Source organism: Triticum aestivum, chromosome 4A (assembly GCF_018294505.1).
Source record: "Triticum aestivum cultivar Chinese Spring chromosome 4A, IWGSC CS RefSeq v2.1, whole genome shotgun sequence".
Lineage (NCBI taxonomy): Eukaryota > Viridiplantae > Streptophyta > Magnoliopsida > Poales > Poaceae > Triticum > Triticum aestivum.
The window spans coordinates 25,776,125-25,798,666 of NC_057803.1; positions in this window are offsets into that span (position 1 = coordinate 25,776,125).

The following is a 22,542-nucleotide window of genomic DNA, read 5'->3' on the forward strand; positions in this document are numbered from 1 at the left end:
ACTAATGGCGCATCACCACCAGGTGCGCCATTAGTATGCCAAAGGATACTAATGGCGCATCAACAGAGAATGCGCCATTAGTATGACAAAGCCATGCTTACATATGGCCCCCGGGGAGGCACACTAATGGCGCATGTTGTTACATACTAATGGCGCACTAGTTGGTGCGCCATTAGTATACCAGATACTAATGGCGCACCTGTGGTGCGCCATTCGTAAGATATACTAGTGGCGTGCTACTAATGGCGCACTGGTAATGCGCCATTAGTAGGCAAAACCAGTGCGCCATTAGTAGGCCTTTTCCTAGTAGTGCATCCGCAACTTCACCAGCACATGCAAGCGGCCGCCTAAACCTCACCATCTCTCCTTGTGCGTACAAGGCCCCAACGAGTCGACTCTTTACTACCTCACGCGCTGGGCTGAGCTCCGCAACTCTTGCAAAGGCATGCACGAGGTGCAGGCTATCGAGTACTTCACCGCTGGGTGCCGAGAGGGCACCCTCCTTAAGCACCGACTCCTCTACGACGAGCCAGCAACCCTCGACGAGCTGCTGATCATAGCAGATAAATATGCCACGGCCGACTCCTCCATGAAGGCAGAGATCCAAGTTGATGCGTCTGGCAAAGTAGCCCCTCAAGCTCCTCGAACCCCGGCTGGCGACACCAGTCGGCGCCAGCAACCAAGCGACAACAAGCGCAAGGCCATACAGCCGGCTTCCACAAGCCGGCAGGTGGCGGCAGTCGAAGACCAGTAGCCGGATGGGCAGCCTCCGTCCAAACGTCAGAAGGGCGGCAAGTCCAATTGGCTGCCGGCCTTCTCATATGAGCAGACTCTTGACGCACCCTGCAAATTCCAGAGTGGTGCGAAGCCATCCAACCATACCACTCGGAAATGCCATTGGCTCACAAGGAGCGACCAGGGAGACGGCCTTCCGCCTCCTCCGCCTGCTGGGCAGCCGCCGCCCCCTCCCCCTCAGCAGTCGGCCGTTCAACCAGTCGGAGCCATACAAGACAAGTACCCTGAAGAGCATGGAACTTATGTCATGTTCACCAGCGTGGCCGATGATAAGCACAACAGACGGCAACGACAGCAAGAAGTGAATGCAGTAGCATCAGAGACCCTCGAGTTCATGCATTGGTCTGAGAAGCCCATCAACTGGAGTAGAGCCGACCACCCAGATGTGATGCCCAATCCCGGTTCCTACGCCCTGGTTCTGGATGCCACCTTTGCCACTGATAGGCGAGCTGCTCGGTTTTCTCGAGTTCTGATAGATGGCGGCAGCAGCATAAACATTATGTACAAAGATACCATGGAGAAGTTAGGAATCAGACAAAGGCAACTTCAGCTTAGTGAGACTGTTTTCCATGGCATAGTTCCTGGCCTTTCCTGCTCATCAATCGGCAAGATCCAGATAGACGACCTCTTTGGAGACAAGGATCACTTCCGACGAGAGCCGGTCTGGTTTGAGGTGGTGGACCTCAAGAGCCCATACCATGCGCTACTTGGCTGACCTGCACTGCCCAAGTTCATGGTGGTTCCCCATTACGCTTACCTCAAGATGAAGATGCCGAGTTCTAAGGGAATTCTGACCATAGCCGGGGACTACAAGAAGTCGTCCGCTTGTGCGGCTGAAAGCAGTCGGCTGGCCGAGTCCCTCGTGATTGCGGCCGAGAAGCGGCTTCTCGACCGAGTTGTGGCAACGGCAGGCAAGCAGCCGGAGATGTCACCCCACCCCAAGGAGTCGGAAGCCGAGGGCTCGTTCAAGCCGGCCAAGGAGACAAAGAAGATACCCTTGGACCCGGAGCACCCAGAGAGGTATGTTGTCGTAGGTGCAAACCTCGACAGCAAATAGGAAGGAGAGCTCGTTGATTTCCTCCGTGAGAATCGGGACATCTTTGCATGGTCACCTAAAGACATGCCGGGTGTTCCGACGGATTTCGCCGAGCATAAGTTACATGTCCCATCTGATGCCAAGCCGGTCAGCCAGCCCTTGCGCCACCTGTCAGAAGATAAGAGAAGAGTTGTCAGAGAAGAGATAACCCGGCTGCTAGCAGCCGGCTTCATCATGGAAGTGTTCTTTCCAGAGTGGCTGGCCAACCCAGTCCTTGCGCTGAAGAAAAACAAGCAGTGGTGCATGTGTATTGATTACACCAGCCTCAACAAAGCCTGCCCCAAAGACCTGTTTGCTTTGCCAAGAATTGACCAAGTGATAGACTCCACAGCCGGATGCGAGCTGTTGAGTTTCTTGGATGCATACTCAGGGTATCACCAGATCAAGCTGAACCCGGCCGACCGACTGAAGACTGCCTTCATCGCGCCATTTGGAGCCTTCTGCTACTTAACCATGACGTTCGGCTTGAGGAATGCCGGCGCCACATTTCAGCGTTGCATGCAGAAGTGCCTCCTCAAGCAACTCGGCAGAAACGCCGACATTTACGTGGACGATGTCGTGGTGAAGACGGATAAGCATGGAACGCTGCTAGAAGACCTCAAAGAGACCTTTGAGAACCTACGCCGGTTTCAGATCAAGCTCAACCCAGAGAAATGCGTCTTCGGAGTACCAGCCGGCCAGCTTCTTGGATTCCTGGTCTTAGAGCGCGGCATAGAGTGCAACCCTGTGAAGATCAAAGCCATCGAGAGGATGGAAGTACCCACCCGACTGCTGCATGTGTAGAAGTTCACCGACTGTTTGGCGTCCATCAGCCGTTTCATCAGTCGGCTGGGAGAGAAGGCTCTTCCCCTGTACCAGCTCATGAAGAATACCACTTTTTTGAATGGGACAATAAGGCGGATGAAGCTATTCTCCACCTCAAGAAGATGCTGACTACTCCGCCTGTCCTGGCGGCTCCGACTCCTAAGGAGCCCATGCTCCTCTACATCGCCGCCACCAGCCGAGTGGTCAACACAGTCATAGTGGTAGAACGCAAGGAGGAAGGAAAGGCGCTACCAGTCCAGAGGCCGGCGTATTACCTAAGTGAAGTGTTGTCCGCCTCCAAGCAAAACTACGCCCACTATCAGAAGATGTGCTATGGTGTGCACTTTGCCGCCAAAAAATTGAAGCCGTACTTTCAAGAGCACCCAATCACTGTTATCTGCACTGCTCCGCTTGCCGAGATCATTGGAAGCCGAGATGCCTCCGGCCGAGTGGCCAAATGGGCCATAGATTTGCCCCCTACACCATCTACTACCAGCCTCGCACCGCCATCAAGTCACAAGCGCTGGCCGACTTTCTCGTCGACTAGGCCGAGACCTGATGACCCACAAGTATAGGGGATCTATTGTAGTCGTTTCGATAAGTAAGAGTGTCGAACCCAACGAGGAGCAGAAGGAAATGATAAGTGGTTTCCAGCAAGGTATTCTTTGCAAGTACTGAAATAAGTGGTAACAGATAGTTTTGTGATAGGATAATTTGTAACGAGCAACAAGTAACAAAAGTAAATAAAGTGCAGCAAGGTGGCCCAATCCTTTTGTAGCAAAGGACAAGCCTGGACAAACTCTTATATGATGTAAAGCGCTCCTTAGGACACATGGGAATATCGTCAAGCTAGTTTTCATCACGTTCATATGATTCGCGTTCGGTACTTTGATAATTTGGTATGTGGGTGGACCGGTGCTTGGGTGCTGCCCTTACTTGGACAAGCATCCCACTTATGATTAACCTCTATTGCAAGCATCCGCAAATACAACAAAAGTATTAAGGTAAACCTAACCATAGCATGAAACATATGGATCCAAATCAGCCCCTTACGAAGCAACGCATAAACTAGGGTTTAAGCTTCTGTCACTCTAGCAACCCATCATCTACTTATTACTTCCCAATGCCTTCCTCTAGGCCCAAATAATGGTGAAGTGTCATGTAGTCGATGTTCACATAACACCACTAGAGGAGAGACAACATACATCTCATCAAAATATCGAACGAATACCAAATTCACATGACTACTAATAGCAAGACTTCTCCCATGTCCTCAGGAACAAAAGTAACTACTCACAAAGCATAAACATGTTCATAATCAGAGGGGTATTAATATGCATATAGGATCTGAACATATGATCTTCCACCAATTAAACCAACTAGCATCAACTACAAGGAGTAATTAACACTACTAGCAACCTACTAGCACCAATCCCAGACTTGGAGACAAGAATTGGATACAAGAGATGAACTAGGGTTTTGAGATAAGATGGTGCTGATGAAGATGTTGATGGAGATTGCCCTCTCCCGATGAGAGGAGCACTGGTGATGACGATGGCGATGATTTCCCCTCCAGGAGGGAAGTTTCCCCGGCAGAACAGCTCCGCCAGAGCCCTAGATTGATTCCACCAAGGTTCCGCCTCGTGGCGGCAGAGTTTCGTCCGAGAAGATGGCTTATGATTTTTTCCCATCGAAAGACTCCATATAGCAGAAGATGGCCACCAGGGGGCCCACGAGGTAGGGGGGCGCGCCCCCCACCCTCATGGGAAGGGTGTGGCCCCCCTGGTGAGGTTCTTGCGCTCAGTACTTTTTATAAATTTGGAAAACATCATCCGTGAAGTTTCAGGACTTTTGGAGCTGTGCAGAATAGGTCTCTAATATTTGCTCCTTTTCTAGCCCAGAATCCCAGCTGCCGGCATTCTCCCTCTTTATGTAAACCTTGTAAAATAAGAGAGAATAGGCATAAGTATTGTGAAATAATGTGTAATAACAGCCCAAAATGCAATAAATATTGATATAAAAGCATGATGCAAAATGGACGTATCAACTCCCCCAAGCTTAGACCTTGCTTGTCCTCAAGAGAAAAGCTGAAATCAAAAAATATGTCCACATGTTTAGAGATAGAGGTGTCGATAAAAATAAAATATGGACATGAGGGCATCATGATCATTCTTAGAACAACAACTTACATAATTCTTGGCCATATAATATCTAATGCTAGAGTAATAATTCAATCACAATATCAAGTATGAATCGTAAACTTCATTGAAAACTAACAAACTACAATGTCAGTCATTGAAGCAATTGCAATTTATCATAACATAGGAAAGAGTCAATGTATAAGAGCTTTTCAGCAAGTCCACATACTCAACTATCATATAATATTTCACAACTGCTGACACTCACACAATAATGGAGTTTTAATCGGACACAGAGAAAGATAGGGGCTTATAGTTTTGCCTCCCAACGTTTTACCTCAAGGGTAATGTCAACAGTAATAGTTTATGAAAACTCACATCCAATTAGCCATATATACCAGGATCTTTCCAACATATTGTGCTTGCCAAAGGATAAAATGTAAAAAGGAAGGGTGAAGATCACCATGACTCTTATGCAATGTAGGAGGTAAAAGTAAAAGATAGGCCCTTCACAGAGGGAAGCAGAGGTTGTCATGCGCTTTTATGGGTTGGATGCACAAAATCTTAATGCGAAAGAACGTCACTTTATATTGCCACTTGTGATATGGACCTTTATTATGCAGTCTATCGCTTTTATTACTTCCATATCACACGCTCGTATAAAGCTTATTTCCTCCCCCACCAATCAATCATACATATTTAGAGAGCAATTTTTATTGCTTGCACCGATGACAACTTACTTGATGGATCTTACTCAATCCATAGGTAGATATGGTGGACTCTTCTGGCAAGACTGGTTTAAGGGTGTTTGGAAGCACAAGTAGTATCTCTACTTGGTGCAATGAATTTGGCTAGCATGAGGGGGAAAGGCAAGCTCATCATGTTGGAAGATCCAAGACAATATAATTTATCTCAGATGTAAGAAAACATAACCCATTACGTTGTCTTCCTTGTCCAATGTCAACTCTTTCGCATGTCATATTTTAATGAGTGCTCACAATCATAAAAGATGTCCAAGATAGTATATTTATATGTGAAGACCTCTCTTTCTTTATTACTTCCTATTAATTGCAATGATGACCAAAACTGTGTTTGTCAACCCTCAATAACTTTTATTCATCATACTCTTTCTATGTGAGCTCATTACTCTCCATAAGACTCATATGATCTCTTTGTTTCTTTTTATTTCTTTCTCTTTTCTTTTATTCCTTTAGGATCATGGCAAAATAATCAAGCCCTTGACTCAACACTAATCTTTATTATATAGCTCACGGACTCGATTACATAGAAGGATAATAAAGCAAAACTCACAACTAGATCATACTAAGAACTTTTATTCTACTAGATCAAGATATTACCAAAAGGATCAAACTAAGAAAAATGGTAAAGATAAAGTGATGGTGATACGATACCGGGGCACTCCCCCAAGCTTGGCAGTTGCCAAGTGGAGTGCCCATACCAAATACTCAATTATTTTTTGTTGGTGGAGATGGTGGTAATTTTGTTGATGGTGTAGGCTTGTCGTCCTCCTTCCAAGGCATAGGCTCACCATCATAAAAGGATGACCGAGTCTCCGGGATCCTCAAATCTGCAGCCCAACTCATCCTTTTGAATCTATATTCATACTCACAGTTTTGGTTTTGCAGGTCATAGATTTGAGCTTGAAGGTGCTCGATTTTGTCGTGAAGCTTGAAGATGGTCTCCCTGATGTTGTCGGCATCCAGCTTGTGTTTGTTGGTGAATTCTGCGATCATCATGTAGTTGGGGTTGAGTCCAAGCTCCACCATCCCCTGAAACTTGAAAACTTGTTGCTCCATTGCTTCAAGCCTCGTCTCCACGCTTCCGGTCCCCTTTGGTCCGTCAGCATCACGGATGTGCAGCAACCCATCACGCATCTCAATGGTTTGAGGGTGTCGCTGCACCTCCGTAAGGTAAGGGTTGATGACCTTCTCGAAGAACTTGTCCTTGGTGGCACTTGGAGACGTCATGATAACCTAGATCTGTCAGAAAAACAGCTCGAAACAAAAACAGGAGATTTTTGCATGATACGGGAGTCAAAACCCCCGAGAGATTATATAATGATTTTTTACTGACCAAAATACGTGTCGTGTACGAAAATGGAGTCCGGAGAGCACACGAGGTGCCCACGAGGTAGGGGGGCACGCCCAGTAGGGTAGGGCGTGCCCTCCACCCTCGTGGAGCCCTCGTGTCCTTCCCGGACTGTTGCTTATTTTTCTATTTTTCTAAATATTCCAAAACGGAGAAATATTGCCTTAAAAACTGTTTTGGAGTCGGTTTACTTACCGTACCACATACCTATTCCTTTTTGGAGTCTGAAACGTTCCGGAAAGTGTCCTTTATGTATTCCTCCGGGGTTACGGTTTTGATAATATTGGTTTCAACATTTATGGGATTACCTGAGATATAGTGTTTGATTCTTTGACCATTCACCACCTTCGGATTGGTGCCTTCGAAGTTGTTGATTTTTATGGCACCGGAATGGTAGACCTCCTCGATAACATAAGGGCCTTCCCATTTAGAGAGAAGTTTTCCCGCAAAAAATCTTAAACGAGAGTTGTATAGCAATACATAATCACCTACATTAAACTCATGCTTTTGTATCCTTTTGTCATGCCATCTTTTAACTTTTTCTTTAAACAACTTGGCATTCTCGTAGGCTTGGGTTCTCCATTCATCAAGTGAGCTAATATCAAATCGCCTCTTCTCACCAGCAAGTTTAAAATCATAATTAAGTTCTTTAATAGCTCAATAAGCCTTGTGTTCTAGTTCGAGAGGCAAGTGACATTCTTTTCCATAGACCATTTTATACAGAGACATACCCATAGGATTTTTATATGCAGTTCTATAGGCCCATAATGCATCATCAAGTTTCTTGGACCAATTCTTTCTAGACCTATTAACAGTCTTTTGCAAAATTAATTTGAGCTCTCTATTACTCAATTCTACTTGACCACTAGACTGAGGGTGATAAGAGATGCAATTCTATGATTAACATCATATTTAGCAAGCATTTTACGAAAGGCACCATGAATAAAATGCGAACCACCATCACTCATTAAATATCTAGGGACTCCAAATCTTGGAAAAATAACTTCTTTAAGCATTTTAATAGAATTGTTATGATCAGCACTACTAGTTGGAATAGCTTCTACCCACTTAGTAACATAATCAACAGCAACTAAAATATGTGTATAACCATTAGAGGAAGGAAAAGGTCCCATATAGTCAAAGCCCCAAACATCAAATGGTTCAATAATAAGTGAATAATTCATGGGCATTTCTTGACGTCTACTAATATTACCAATTCTTTGACATTCATCACAAGATAAGACAAACTTACGGGCATCCTTGAAGAGTGTAGGCCAATAAAAACCAGATTGCAGTACCTTATGTGCAGTTCTATTTCCAGCATGGTGTCCTCCATAAGCTTCAAAGGGACACTTGCGTAGGATCTGTTCCTATTCCACAGGTACACAACGTCTAATAACACCATCTACTCCTTCTTTATAAAGATGTGGGTCATCCCAAAAGTAATGCCTCAAATCATAAAAGAACTTTTTCTTTTGCTGGTATGTGAAACTAGGTGGTATAAACTTACCAACAATGTAATTAGCATAATCAGCATACCATGGAGCAGTATGAGAAGCATTTATGACATTTAATTGCTCATCAGGAAAACTATCATCAATAGGTACTGGGTCATCAAGCACATTTTCTAACCTAGACAAGTTGTCTGCAACGGGGTTCTCAGCTCCTTTTCTATCAACAATATGCAAATCAAATTCTTGTAGCAAGAGAACCCATCTAATAAGTCTAGGTTTAGCATCTTTCTTTTCCATAAGATATTTAATAGCAGCATGCTTAGTGTGAATAGTTACTTTAGAATCAACAATATAAGGTCTAAACTTATCACAAGCAAATACAACTGCTAAGAATTCTTTTTCAGTAGTAGCATAATTTCTTTGAGCATTGTCTAGAGTTTTACTAGCATATTGAATAACATTTAGTTTCTTATCAACTATTTGTCCTAGAACAGCACCTACAGCATAATCACTAGCATCACACATAATTTCAAAGGGTAAATTCCAATCAGGTGGCTGAACAATAGGTGCAGAGATCAATGCTTTCTTAAGTATTTCAAATGCTTCTACACAATCATCATCAAAAACAAATGGTATATCTTTTTGTAATAAATTAGTCAGAGGCCGAGAAATTTTTGAGAAGTCCTTAATGAACCTCCTATAAAAACCGGCATGACCAAGGAAACTTCTTATACCTTTGATGTCCTTGGGACATGGCATCTTTTCAATAGCATCAACCTTGGCTTTATCAACTTCAATACCTCTTTCCCAATTCAAGACAAGATTAGTTTCTTCACATCTCTGCAAAACTCGATCAAGGTTGCTCAAGCAGTCATCAAAAGAATATCCATAGACGGAAAAGTCGTCCATGGAAACCTCACAAATCTTTTCACAGAAGTCAGAGAATATAGCCATCATGCATCTTTGAAAGGTAGCTGGTGCATTACATAAACCAAAAGGCATACGTCTATAAGAAAAGGTACCAAAAGGGCATGTAAAAGTAGTCTTTGATTGATCTTTGGCTGACACAGGTATTTGAGAGAAACCAGAATAACCATCTAGAAAGCAAAAATGTGTATGTTTAGATAATCTTTCTAGCATTTGATCGATAAAAGGTAAGGGGTAATGATCTTTTTTAGTAGCCTTATTTAATTTGCGGAAATCAATTACCATCCTATAACCCGCAATAATTCTTTGAGGAATCAATTCATCTTTATCATTAGGAACAACAGTAATACCTCCCTTCTTAGGGACACAATGTACAGGGCTTACCCACTGACTATCAGCAACGGGATAAATTATACCTGCCTCAAGGAGCTTTAGTATCTCCTTTCTTACCACTTCTTTCATTTTAGGATTTGGCCGGCATTGATGATCACAAACTGGTTTAGCATCTTCTTCCAAATTAATTTTATGTTGACATAGAGTGGGACTAATGCCCTTAAGATCATCAAGAGTATACCCAATAGCAGCACGGTGCTTCTTCAGAGTTTTCAATAATCTCTCTTCTCCATGTTCTGAAAGGTTAGCACTAATAATAACAGGATATATCTTTTTCTCATCAAGATAAGCATATTTAAGGGTATCAGGTAATGGTTTAAGCTTAAACACGGGATCACCCTTGGGTGGAGGAGGATCCCCTAGGATTTCAACAGGTAAATTGTTTTTCAGCATAGGTTCCTGTTTAAAGAATACTTCATCTAATTCCCTTCTTTCATTCATAAACATATCATTTTCATGGTCTAGAAAATATTGTTCTAAAGGATCACTAGGAGGTACGGCAATATAAGCAAGACCAATAATTTCATCCTTACCAGGTAATTCTTCTTCACGGTGTTGTCTACTAAATTTAGAAAAATTAAATTCATGAGTCATATCATCTAAACCGACAGTAACAACATCTCTTTTGCAATCTATGGTAGCATTAACAGTATTTAAGAAGGGTCTACCAAATATAATGTGACAAAAGCTATCTTGTGGGGAACCAAGAACAAGAAAATCAGCAGGATATCTAGTTTTCCCACACAAGACTTCAACATCTCTAACAATTCCCATTGGTGAAATAGTATCTCTATTGGCAAGTTTAATTGTGACATCAATATCTTCCATCTCAGCAGGTGCAATATCATGCATAACTTCTTTGTATAAGGAATAAGGTATTGCACTAGTACTAGCACCCATATCACATAAGCCATGATAACAATGATCTCCTATTTTAACAGAAATAACATGCATGCCTACTACAGGTCTAGGTTTATCTTTATCACGGGGTTTAGCAATTCTAGCAGTTTCATTATAGAAATAAATAACATGCCCATCAATATTATCAGACAAGATATCTTTAACAATAGCAATATTAGGTTCAACTTTAACTTGTTCAGGAGGTGTATATGTTTTAATATTGCTTTTACGAACCACAGTTGAAGCTTTAGCATGATCCTTTATCCTAACAGAGAAAGGTGGTTTCTCAACATAAGAAGTAGGAACAATAGGATCATTATAAGTAATAGTCTTTTCTTCAACTTTAATAGGTGCAGCTAATTTTACTTCTATGGGAGGATGATATTTAAACCACTTCTCCTTGGGGAGATCAACATAAGTAGCAAAAGATTCACAGAAAGAAGCTACTATCTCAGAGTCAAGTCCATATTTAGTGCTAAATTTATGAAAAATATCGGTATCCATAAAAGATTTAACACAATCAAAACTAGGTGTCATACCTACTCCTTACCATTGTCAAGGTCCCAATCTTCAGAGTTACGTTTAATTCTTTCCAATAAATCCCATTTGAATTCAATAGTCTTCATCATAAAAGAGCCAGCACAAGAAGTATCAAGCATGGTGCGATTGTTACGAGAAAGCCGAGCATAAAAATTTTGAATAATCATTTCTCTTGAGCTCATGATTGGGGCATGAATATAACATTGATTTAAGCCTCCCCCAAGCTTGAGCGATGCTTTCTCCTTCGTGAGGCCAAAAATTATATATATAATTGCGATCACGATGAACAAGATGCATAGGATAAAACTGCTGATGAAATTCCAATTTCAATTGTTTGTAATTCCAAGACCTCATATCATCACATAGCCTATACCATGTCGATGCATCTCCCCTCAAAGATAAGGGGAAGACCTTCTTCTTAACAACATCTCTGGGTACATCTGCAAGCTTAAATAATCCATAAACTTGATCCACATATATGATATGTTCATCAGGATGTTTTGTTCCATCCACTAGAAAAGGATTAGCTAGCAGTTTTTCTATCATACCCAAAGGAACTTCAAAGCAAGCATTTTCATTTTCATTTTCATTTTCAGTAGGTTCAGTAGGTTGAGGGGCAACTCTGTGCTCTACTGGTTGGGGTGAAGATACCCCGAACAAGCCCCTCAGAGGATTACCTTCCATGATAACAACTGACAGTAAATTTCAGCACACTATATAAATTTTTCCTTACCAAATTCCACCTACCAAAGGCGATTCACTCCCCGGCAACGGTGCCAGAAAGAGTCTTGATGACCCACAAGTATAGGGGATCTATTGTTGTCCTTTCGATAAGTAAGAGTGTCGAACCCAGTGAGGAGCAGAAGGAAATGATAAGCGGTTTCTAGCAAGGTATTCTCTGCAAGTACTGAAATAAGTGGTAACAGATAGTTCCGGGATAGGATAATTTCTAACGAGCAACAAGTAACAAAAGTAAATAAAGTGCGTCAAGGTGGCCCAATCCTTTTGTAGCAAAGGACAAGCCTGGACAAACTCTTATATGATGTAAAGTGCTCCCGAGGACACATGGGAATATCGTCAAGCTAGTTTTCATCACGTTCATATGATTCGCGTTCGGTACTTTGATAATTTGGTATGTGGGTGGACCGGTGCTTGGGTGCTGCCCTTACTTGGACAAGCATCCCACTTATGATTAACCTCTATTACAAGCATCCGCAAATACAACAAAAGTATTAAGGTAAACCTAACCATAGCATGAAACATGTGGATCCAAATCAGCCCCTTACGAAGCAACGCATATACTAGGGTTTAAGCTTCTGTCACTCTAGCAACTCATCATCTACTTATTACTTCCCAATGCCTTCCTCTAGGCCCAAATAATGGTGAAGTGTCTGAAGGAAATATGCCCTAGAGGCAATAATAAAGCTATTATTTATTTCCTTATATCATGATAAATGTTTATTATTCATGCTAGAATTGTATTAACCGGAAACATAATACATGTGTGAATACATAGACAAACAGAGTGTCACTAGTATGCCTCTACTAGACTAGCTCGTTAATCAAAGATGGTTATGTTTCCTAACCATGGACAAAGAGTTGTTATTTGATTAACGGGATCACATCATTAGGTGAATGATCTGATTGACATGACCCATTCCATTAGCTTAGCACCCGATCGTTTAGTATGTTGCTATTGCTTTCTTCATGACTTATACATGTTCCTATGACTATGAGATTATGCAACTCCCGTTTACCGGAGGAACACTTTGTGTGCTACCAAACGTCACAACGTAACTGGGTGATTATAAAGGTGCTCTACAGGTGTATCCAAAGGTACATGTTGGGTTGGTGTATTTCGAGATTAGGATTTGTCACTCCGATTGTCGGAGAGGTATCTTTGCGCCCTCTCGGTAATACACATCACATAAGCCTTGCAAGCATTGCAACTAATGCGTTAGTTGTGAGATGATGTATTACGGAACGAGTAAAGAGACTTGCCGGTAACGAGATTGAACTAGGTATTAAGATACCGACGATCGAATCTCGGGCAAGTAACATACTGATGACAAAGGGAACAACGTATGTTGTTATGCGGTCTGACCGATAAAGATCTTCGTAGAATATGTAGGAGCCAATATGAGCATCCAGGTTCCGCTATTGGTTATTGACCGGAGACGTGTCTCGGTCATATCTACATTGTTCTCGAACCCGTAGGGTCCGCACACTTAAGGTTTCGATGACAGTTATATTATGAGTTTATGGATTTTGATGTACCGAAGTTTGTTCGGAGTCCCGGATGTGATCACGGACATGACGAGGAGTCTCGAAATGGTCGAGACATAAATATTGATATATTGGAAGCCTATATTTGGATATCGGAAGTGTTCCGGGTGAAATCAGGATTTTACCGGAGTACCGGGAGGTTACCGGAACCCCCCGGGAGGTATATGGGCCTTAGTGGGCCTTAGTGGAAGAGAGGAGAGGTGGCCAGGGCTGGGCCGCGCGCCCCTCCCCCCCCCCTAGTCCGAATAGGACAAGGAGAGGGGGGCGGCGCCCCCCTTCCTTCTCTCTCTCCTCTTTCCCCCCTCCCGAATCCTATTCCAACTAGGAAAGGGGGGAATCCTACTCCCGGAGGGAGTAGGACTCCTCCTGGCGCGCCCTCTCTTGGCCGGCCGCACCCCCTTTGATCCTTTATATACGGAGGCAGGAGGCACCCCTAGAGACACAAGTTGATCCACGTGATCATATTCTTAGCCGTGTGCGGTGCCCCCTTCCACCATAGTCCTCGATAATATTGTAGCGGTGCTTAGGCGAAGCCCTGCGACGGTAGTACATCAAGATCGTCACCACGCCGTCGTGCTGACGGAACTCTTCCTCGACACTTTGCTGGATCGGAGTCCGGGGATCGTCATCGAGCTGAACGTGTGCTAGAACTCGGAGGTGCCGTAGTTTCGGTGCTTCATCGGTCGGGCCGTGAAGACGTACGACTACATCAACCACGTTGTGCTAACGCTTCCGTTGTCGATCTACAAGGGTACGTAGATCACACTCTCCCCTCTCGTTGCTATGCATCACCATGATCTTGCGTGTGCGTAGGAAATTTTTTGAAATTACTACATTGCCCAACAGTGGCATCCGAGCCTAGGTTTTATGTGTTGATGTTATTTGCACGAGTAGAACACAAGTGACTTGTGGGCGATATAAGTCATACTGCTTACCAGCATGTCATACTTTCGTTCGGCGGTATTGTTGGACGAAGCGGCCCGGACCAACATTACGCGTACGCTTACGCGAGACCGGTTCTCCCGACGTGCTTTGCACAAAGGTGGCTAGCGGGTGACAGTTTCTCCAACTTTAGTTGAACCGAGTGTGGCTACGCCCGGTCCTTGCGAAGGTTAAAACAGCACCAACTTGACAAACTATCGTTGTGGTTTTGATGCGTAGGTAAGATTGGTTCTTACTTAAGCCCGTAGCAGCCACGTAAAACTTGCAACAACAAAGTAGAGGACGTCTAACTTGTTTTTGCAGGGCATGTTGTGATGTGATATGGTCAAGACATGATGCTAAATTTTATTGTATGAGATGATCATGTTTTGTAACCGAGTTATCGGCAACTGGTAGGAGCCATATGGTTGTCGCTTTATTGTATGCAATGCAATCGCGCTGTAATGCTTTACTTTATCACTAAGCGGTAGCGATAGTCATGGAAGCATAAGATTGGCGAGACGACAACAATGCTACGATGGAGATCAAGGTGTCGCGCCGGTGACGATGGTGATCATGACGGTGCTTCGAAGATGGAGATCACAAGCACAAGATGATGATGGCCATATCATATCACTTATATTGATTGCATGTGATGTTTATCTTTTATGCATCTTATCTTGCTTTGATTGACGGTAGCACTATAAGATGATCTCTCACTAATTATCAAGAAGTGTTCTCCCTGAGTATGCACCGTTGCGAAAGTTCTTCATGCTGAGACACCACGTGATGATCGGGTGTGATAGGCTCTACGTTCAAATACAACGGGTGCAAAACAGTTGCACACGCAGAATACTCAGGTTATACTTGATGAGCCAAGCATATACAGATATGGCCTCGGAACACGGAGACCGAAAGGTCGAGCGTGAATCATATAGTAGATATGATCAACATAGTGATGTTCACCAATGAAACTACTCCATCTCACGTGATGATCGGACATGGTTTAGTTGATTTGGATCACGTAATCACTTAGAGGATTAGAGGGATGTCTATCTAAGTGGGAGTTCTTAAGTAATATGATTAATTGAACTTAAACTTATCATGAACTTAGTCCTGGTAGTATTTTGCAAATTATGTTGTAGATCAATAGCTCGCGTTGTTGCTTCCCTGTGTTTATTTTGATATGTTCCTAGAGAAAATTGTGTTGAAAGATGTTAGTAGCAATGATGCGGATTGGATCCGTGATCTGAGGTTTATCCTCATTGCTGCACAGAAGAATTATGTCCTTGATGCACCGCTAGGTGACGGACCTATTGCAGGAGCAGATGCAGACGTTATGAACGTTTGGCTAGCTCAATATGATGACTACTTGATAGTTTAGTGCACCATGCTTAATAACTTAGAATAGGGACTTCAAAGACGTTTTGAACGTCATGGAGCATATGAGATGTTCCAGGAGTTGAAGTTAATATTTCAAGCAAATACCCGAGTTGAGAGATATGAAGTCTCCAACAAGTTCTATAGCTAAAAGATGGAGGAGAATCTCTCAACTAGTGAGCATGTGCTCAGATTGTCTGAGTACTACAATCGCTTGAATCAAGTGGGAGTTAATCTTCCAGATAAGATAGTGATTGATAGAATTCTCTAGTCACCATCACCAAGTTAGTATAACTTCGTGATGAACTATGATATGCAAGGGATAACGGAAACGATTCCCAAGCTCTTCGTAATGCGGAAATTGACGAAGGTAGAGAAAAACATCAAGTGTTGATGGTAGATAAGACCACTAGTTTCAAGAAAAGGGCAGAGGGAAGAAGGGGAACTTCAAGAAGAACAGCAAGCAAGTTGCTGCTCAAGTGAAGAAGCCCAAGTCTGTTCCTAAGCCTGAGACTAAGTGTTTCTACTGCAAAGGGACCAGTCACAGGAAGCGGAACTACCCCAAGTGATTGGCAGATAAGAGGGATGGCAAAGTGAACATAAGTATATTTGATATACATGTTATTGATGTGTACTTTACTAGTGTTTATAGCAACCCCTCAGTATTTGATACTAGTTCAGTTGCTAAGATTAGTAACTCGAAACGGGAGTTGCAGAATAAACAGAGACTAGTTAAGGGTGAAGTGACGATGTGTGTTGGAAGTGGTTCCAAGATTGATATGATCATCATCGCACACTCCCTATACTTTCAGGATTAGTGTTGAACCTGAATAAGTGTTATTTGGTGTTCACGTTGAGCATGAATATGATTTGATCATGTTTATTGTAATACGGTTATTCATTTAAGTAAGAGAATAAATTGTTGTTTTGTTTACATGAATAAACCTTATATGGTTACACACCCAATGAAAATAGTTCGTTGGATCTCGATCGTAGTGATACACATAATCATAATATTGAAACCAAAAGATGCAAAGTTAATAATGATAGTGCAACTTATTTGTGGCACTGCCGTTTAGGTCATATTGGTGTAAAGCACATGAAGAAACTCCATGCTAATGGGTTTTCGGAATCAATTGATTATGAATCAGTTGATGCTTGCGAACCATGCCTCATGGGCAAGATGACTAAAACGTCGTTCTCTGGAACGATGGAGCGAGCAACTGACTTATTGGAAATAATACATACCGATGTATGAGATCCGATGAGTGTTAAGGATCGTGGCGGGTATCATTATTTTCTGACCTTCACAGATGATTTGAGCAGATATGGGTATATCTACTTAATGAAACACAAGTCTGAAATATTTGAGAAGTTCAAAGAATTTCAGAGTGAAGTGGAGAATCATCGTAACAAGAAAATAAAAGTTTCTACGATATGATCACAGAGGTAAAATATTTGAGTTACGAGTCTAGCCTTCAGTTAAAACAATGTGAAAAAGTTTCACTACTCACGCCACCTGGAACACCACAGCATAATGGTGTGTCCGAACATCATAACCGTACTTTATTAGATATGGTGCGATCTATGATGTCTCTTACCGATCTACCACTATCGTTTTGGGGTTATGCATTAAAGACATCTGCATTCACGTTTAAAAGGGCACCATCTAAGTCCGTTGAGACGACACAATCTGAACTGTGGTTTGGCAAGAAACCAAAGTTGTCGTTTCTTAAAGTTTGGGATTGTGATGCTTATATGAAAAAGTTTCATCCTGATAAGCTCAAACCCAAATCGGAGAAATATGTCTTCATAGGATACCCAAAGGAGACTATTGGGTACACCTTCTATCACAGATCCGAAGGCAAGACATTCGTTGCTAAGAATGGATCCTTTCTAGAGAAGGAGTTTCTCTTGAAAGAAGTGAGTGGGAGGAAAGTAGAACTTGATAAGGTAATTGTACCTTCTCCCTTATTGAAAAGTAGTTCATCACAAGAAATCTGTTCCTGTGACTACTACACCAATTAGTGAGGAAGACTAATGATGATGATCATGTAACTTCAGATCAAGTTAATACCGAATCTCGTAGGTAAACTAGAGTGAGATCCGCACCAAAGTGGTACGATAATCCTATTCTGGAAGTCATGTTACTAGACCATGACGAACTTGCGAACTATGAGGAAGCGATGATGAGCCTAGATTTTGCGAAATGGCTTGAGACCATGAAATCTGAGATGAGATCCATGTATGAGAACAAAGTATGGACTTTGATTGACTTGCCCAATGATCGGCGAGCCATTGAGATTAAATGGATCTTCAAGAGGAAGATGGACGCTGATAGTGGTGTTACTATCTACAAAGCTAGAATTGTCGCAAAAAGGTTTTCGACAAGTTCAAGGTGTTGACTATGATGAGAGTTTCTCACTCGTATCTATTCTTAAGTCTGTCCGAATCATGTTAGCAATTGCCGCATTTTATGAAATCCAGCAAATGGATGTCAAAACTGCATTCCTGAATGGATTTCTGGAAGAAGAGTTGTATATGATGCAGCCGGAAGGTTTTGTCGATCCAAAAGGAGCTAACAAAGTGTGCAAGCTCTAGCGATCCATTTATGGACTGGTGCAAGCCTCTCGGAGTTGGAATAAACGCTTTGATAGTATGATCAAAGCATATAGTTTTATACAGACTTGCGGTGAAGCCTGTATTTACAAGAAAGTGAGTGGGAGCACTACAGCATTTCTGATAAGTATATGTGAATGACATATTGTTGATCGGAAATAATGTAGAATTATTCTGCAAAGCATAAAGGAGTGTTTTTAAAGAAGTTTTTCAAAGAAAGACCTCGGTGAAGCTGCTTACATATTAAGCATCAAAATCTATAGAGATAGATCAAGACGCTTGATAAGTTTTTTCAATGAGTACATACCTTGACAATATTTTGAAGTAGTTCAAAAATGGAACAGTCAAAGAAAGAGTTCTTGGCTGTGTTACAAGGTATGAAATTGAGTAAGACTCAAAGCTCGACCACGGCAGAAGATAGAAAGAGAATGAAAGTCATTCCCTATGCCTCAGCCATAGGTTCTATAAAGTATGCCATGATGTGTACCAGATCTATTGTATACCCTACACTGTGTTAAGCAAGGGAGTACAATAGTGATCTAAGAGTAGATCACTGGACATTGGTCAAAATTATCCTTAGTGGAATAAGGAAATATTTCTCGATTATGGAGGTGACAAAAGGTTCATCGTAAAAAGTTACGTCGATGCAAGTTTTGACACAGGTCTGGATGTCTCTAAGTATCAATCTAGATACATATTGAAAGTGGGAGCAATTAGCTAGAGTAGCTCCGTGCAGAGCATTGTAGACATAGAATTCACAAAATACTTACGGATCTGTATGTGACAGACCCGTTGACTAAAATTATCTCACAAGCAAAACATGATCACACCTTAGTACTCTTTGGGTGTTAATCACATAAATGATGTGAACTAGATTATTGACTCTAGTAAACCCTTTGGGTATAGGTCACATGACGATGTGAACTATGGGTGTTAATCACATGGTGATGTGAACTCTTAGTGTTGAATCACATGACAATGTGAACTAGATTATTGACTCTAGTGCAAGTGGGAGACTGAAGGAAATATGCCCTAGAGGCAATAATAAAGTTATTATTTATTTCCTTATATCATGATAAATATTTATTATTCATGCTAGAATTGTATTAACCGGAAACATAATACATGTGTGAATACATAGACAAACAGAGTGTCACTAGTATGCCTCTACTAGACTAGCTCGTTAATCAAAGATGGTTATGTTTCCTAACCATGGACAAAGAGTTGTTATTTGATTAACGGGATCACATCATTAGGTGAATGATCTGATTGACATGACCCATTCCATTAGCTTAGCACCCGATCGTTTAGTATGTTGCTATTGCTTTCTTCATGACTTATACATGTTCCTATGACTATGAGATTATGCAACTCCCGTTTACCGGAGGAACACTTTGTGTGCTACCAAACATCACAACGTAACTGGGTGATTATAAAGGTGCTCTACAGGTGTCTCCAAAGGTACATGTTGGGTTGGCGTATTTCGAGATTAGGATTTGTCACTCTGATTGTCGGAGAGGTATCTCTGGGCCCTCTCGGTAATACACATCACATAATCCTTGCAAGCATTGCAACTAATGAGTTAGTTGTGAGATGATGTACTACGGAACGAGTAAAGAGACTTGCCGGTAACGAGATTGAACTAGGTATTAAGATACCGACGATCGAATCTCGGGCAAGTAACATGCCGATGACAAAGGGAACATCATATGTTGTTATGAGGTCTGACCGATAAAGATCTTCATAGAATATGTAGGAGCCAATATGAGCATCCAGGTTCCGCTATTGGTTATTGACCGGAGACGTGTCTCGGTCATATCTACATTGTTCTCGAACCCGTAGGGTCCGCACGCTTAAGGTTTCGATGACAGTTATATTATGAGTTTATGAATTTGATGTATCGAAGTTTGTTCGGAGTCCCGGATGTGATCACGGACATGACGAGGAGTCTCGAAATGGTCGAGACATAAAGATTGATATATTGGAAGCCTATATTTGGATATCGGAAGTGTTCCGGGTGAAATCGGGATTTTACCGGAGTACCGGGAGGTTACCGGAACCCCCCGGGAGGTATATGGGCCTTAGTGGAAGAGAGGAGAGGTGGCCAGGGCTGGGCCGCGCGCCCCTTGTTGGGTTTCGTAGTAATTTCAAAAAAATTCCTACGCACACGCAGGATCATGTGATGCATAGCAACGAGGGGAGAGTATTGTCTACGTACCCAACGCAGACCGACTGCGGAAGCGATGACACGACGTAGAGGAAGTAGTCGTACGTCTTCTCGATCCAACCGATCAAGCACCGAAACTACGGCACCTCCGAGTTCGAGCACACGTTCAGCTCGATGACGATCCCCGGACTCCGATCTAGCAAAGTGTCGGGGAAGAGTTCCGTCAGCACAACGGCGTGGTGACGATCTTGATGAACTACAGCAGCAGGGCTTCGCCTAAACTCCGCTACAGTATTATCGAGGAATATGGTGGCAGGGGGCACCGCACACGGCTAAGGAATAGATCACGTGGATCAACTTGTGTCAACTTGTGTGTCTTTGGGGTGCCTCTACCTCAGTATATAAAGGAGCCAAGGGGGGAGGGGGCGCCGGCCAAGAGAGAGAGGCGCAGGAGGAGTCCTACTCCTACCGGGAGTAGGACTCCCCCCCCCCCAATCTATTCCAACTAGGATTCCCAAGGGGGAAAGAGGGAGAGGGGTGGCCGGCCACCTCTCCTAGTCCTAATAGGACTAGGGGAAGGGGGGAGGCGCGCAGCCCCCTTGGGCTGCCCCTTTCTCCTTTCCACTAAGGCCCATGAAGGCCCATATGGCTCCCGGGGGGTTCCGGTAACCTCCCGGTAACCCGGTAAAATCCCGATTTCACCCGGAACACTTCCGATGTCCAAACATAGGCTTCCAATATATCAATCTTTATGTCTCGACCATTTCGAGACTCCTCGTCATGTCCGTGATCACATCCGGGACTCCGAACAACCTTCGGTACATCAAAATGCATAAACTCATAATATAACTGTCATCGTAACCTTAAGCGTGCGGACCCTACGGGTTCGAGAACAATGTAGACATGACCGAGACACGTCTCCGGTCAATAACCAATAGCGGGACCTGGATGCCCATATTGGCTCCTACATATTCTACGAAGATCTTTATCGGTCAGACCGCATAACAACATACGTTGTTCCCTTTGTCATCGGTATGTTACTTGCCCGAGATTCGATCGTCGGTATCCAATACCTAGTTCAATCTCGTTACCGGCAAGTCTCTTTACTCGTTCCGTAATACATCATCTCACAACTAACATATTAGTCGTAATGCTTGCAAGGCTTATGTGATGTGTATTACCGAGAGGGCCCAGAGATACCTCTCCGACAATCGGAGTGACAAATCCTAATCTCGAAATACGCCAACCCAACATCGACCATTGGAGACACCTGTAGTACTCCTTTATAATCACCCAGTTACGTTGTGACGTTTGGTAGTACCCAAAGTGTTCCTCCGGTAAACGGGAGTTGCATAATCTCATAGTCATAGGAACATGTATAAGTCATGAAGAAAGCAATAGCAACATACTAAACGATCGGGTGCTAAGCTAATGGAATGGGTCATGTCAATCAGATCATTCTACTAATGATGTGACCTCGTTAATCAAATAACAACTCATTGTTCATGGTTAGGAAACATAACCATCTTTGATTAACGAGCTAGTCAAGTAGAGGCATACTAGTGACACTTTGTTTGTCTATGTATTCACACATGTATTATGTTTCCGGTAAATACAATTCTAGCATGAATAATAAACATTTATCATGATTATAAGGAAATAAATAATAACTTTATTATTGCCTCTAGGGCATATTTCCTTCAGTCTCCCACTTGCACTAGAGTCAATAATCTAGATTACACTGTAATGATTCTAACACCCATGGAGCCTTGGTGCTGATCATGTTTTGCTCGTGGAAGAGGCTTAGTCAACGGGTCTGCAACATTCAGATCCGTATGTATCTTGCAAATCTCTATGTCTCCCACCTGGACTAGATCCCGGATGGAGTTGAAGCGTCTCTTGATGTGTTTGGTCCTTTTGTGAAATCTGGATTCCTTTGCCAAGGCAATTGCACCAGTATTGTCACAAAAGATTTTCATTGGACCCGATGCACTAGGTATGACACCTAGATCG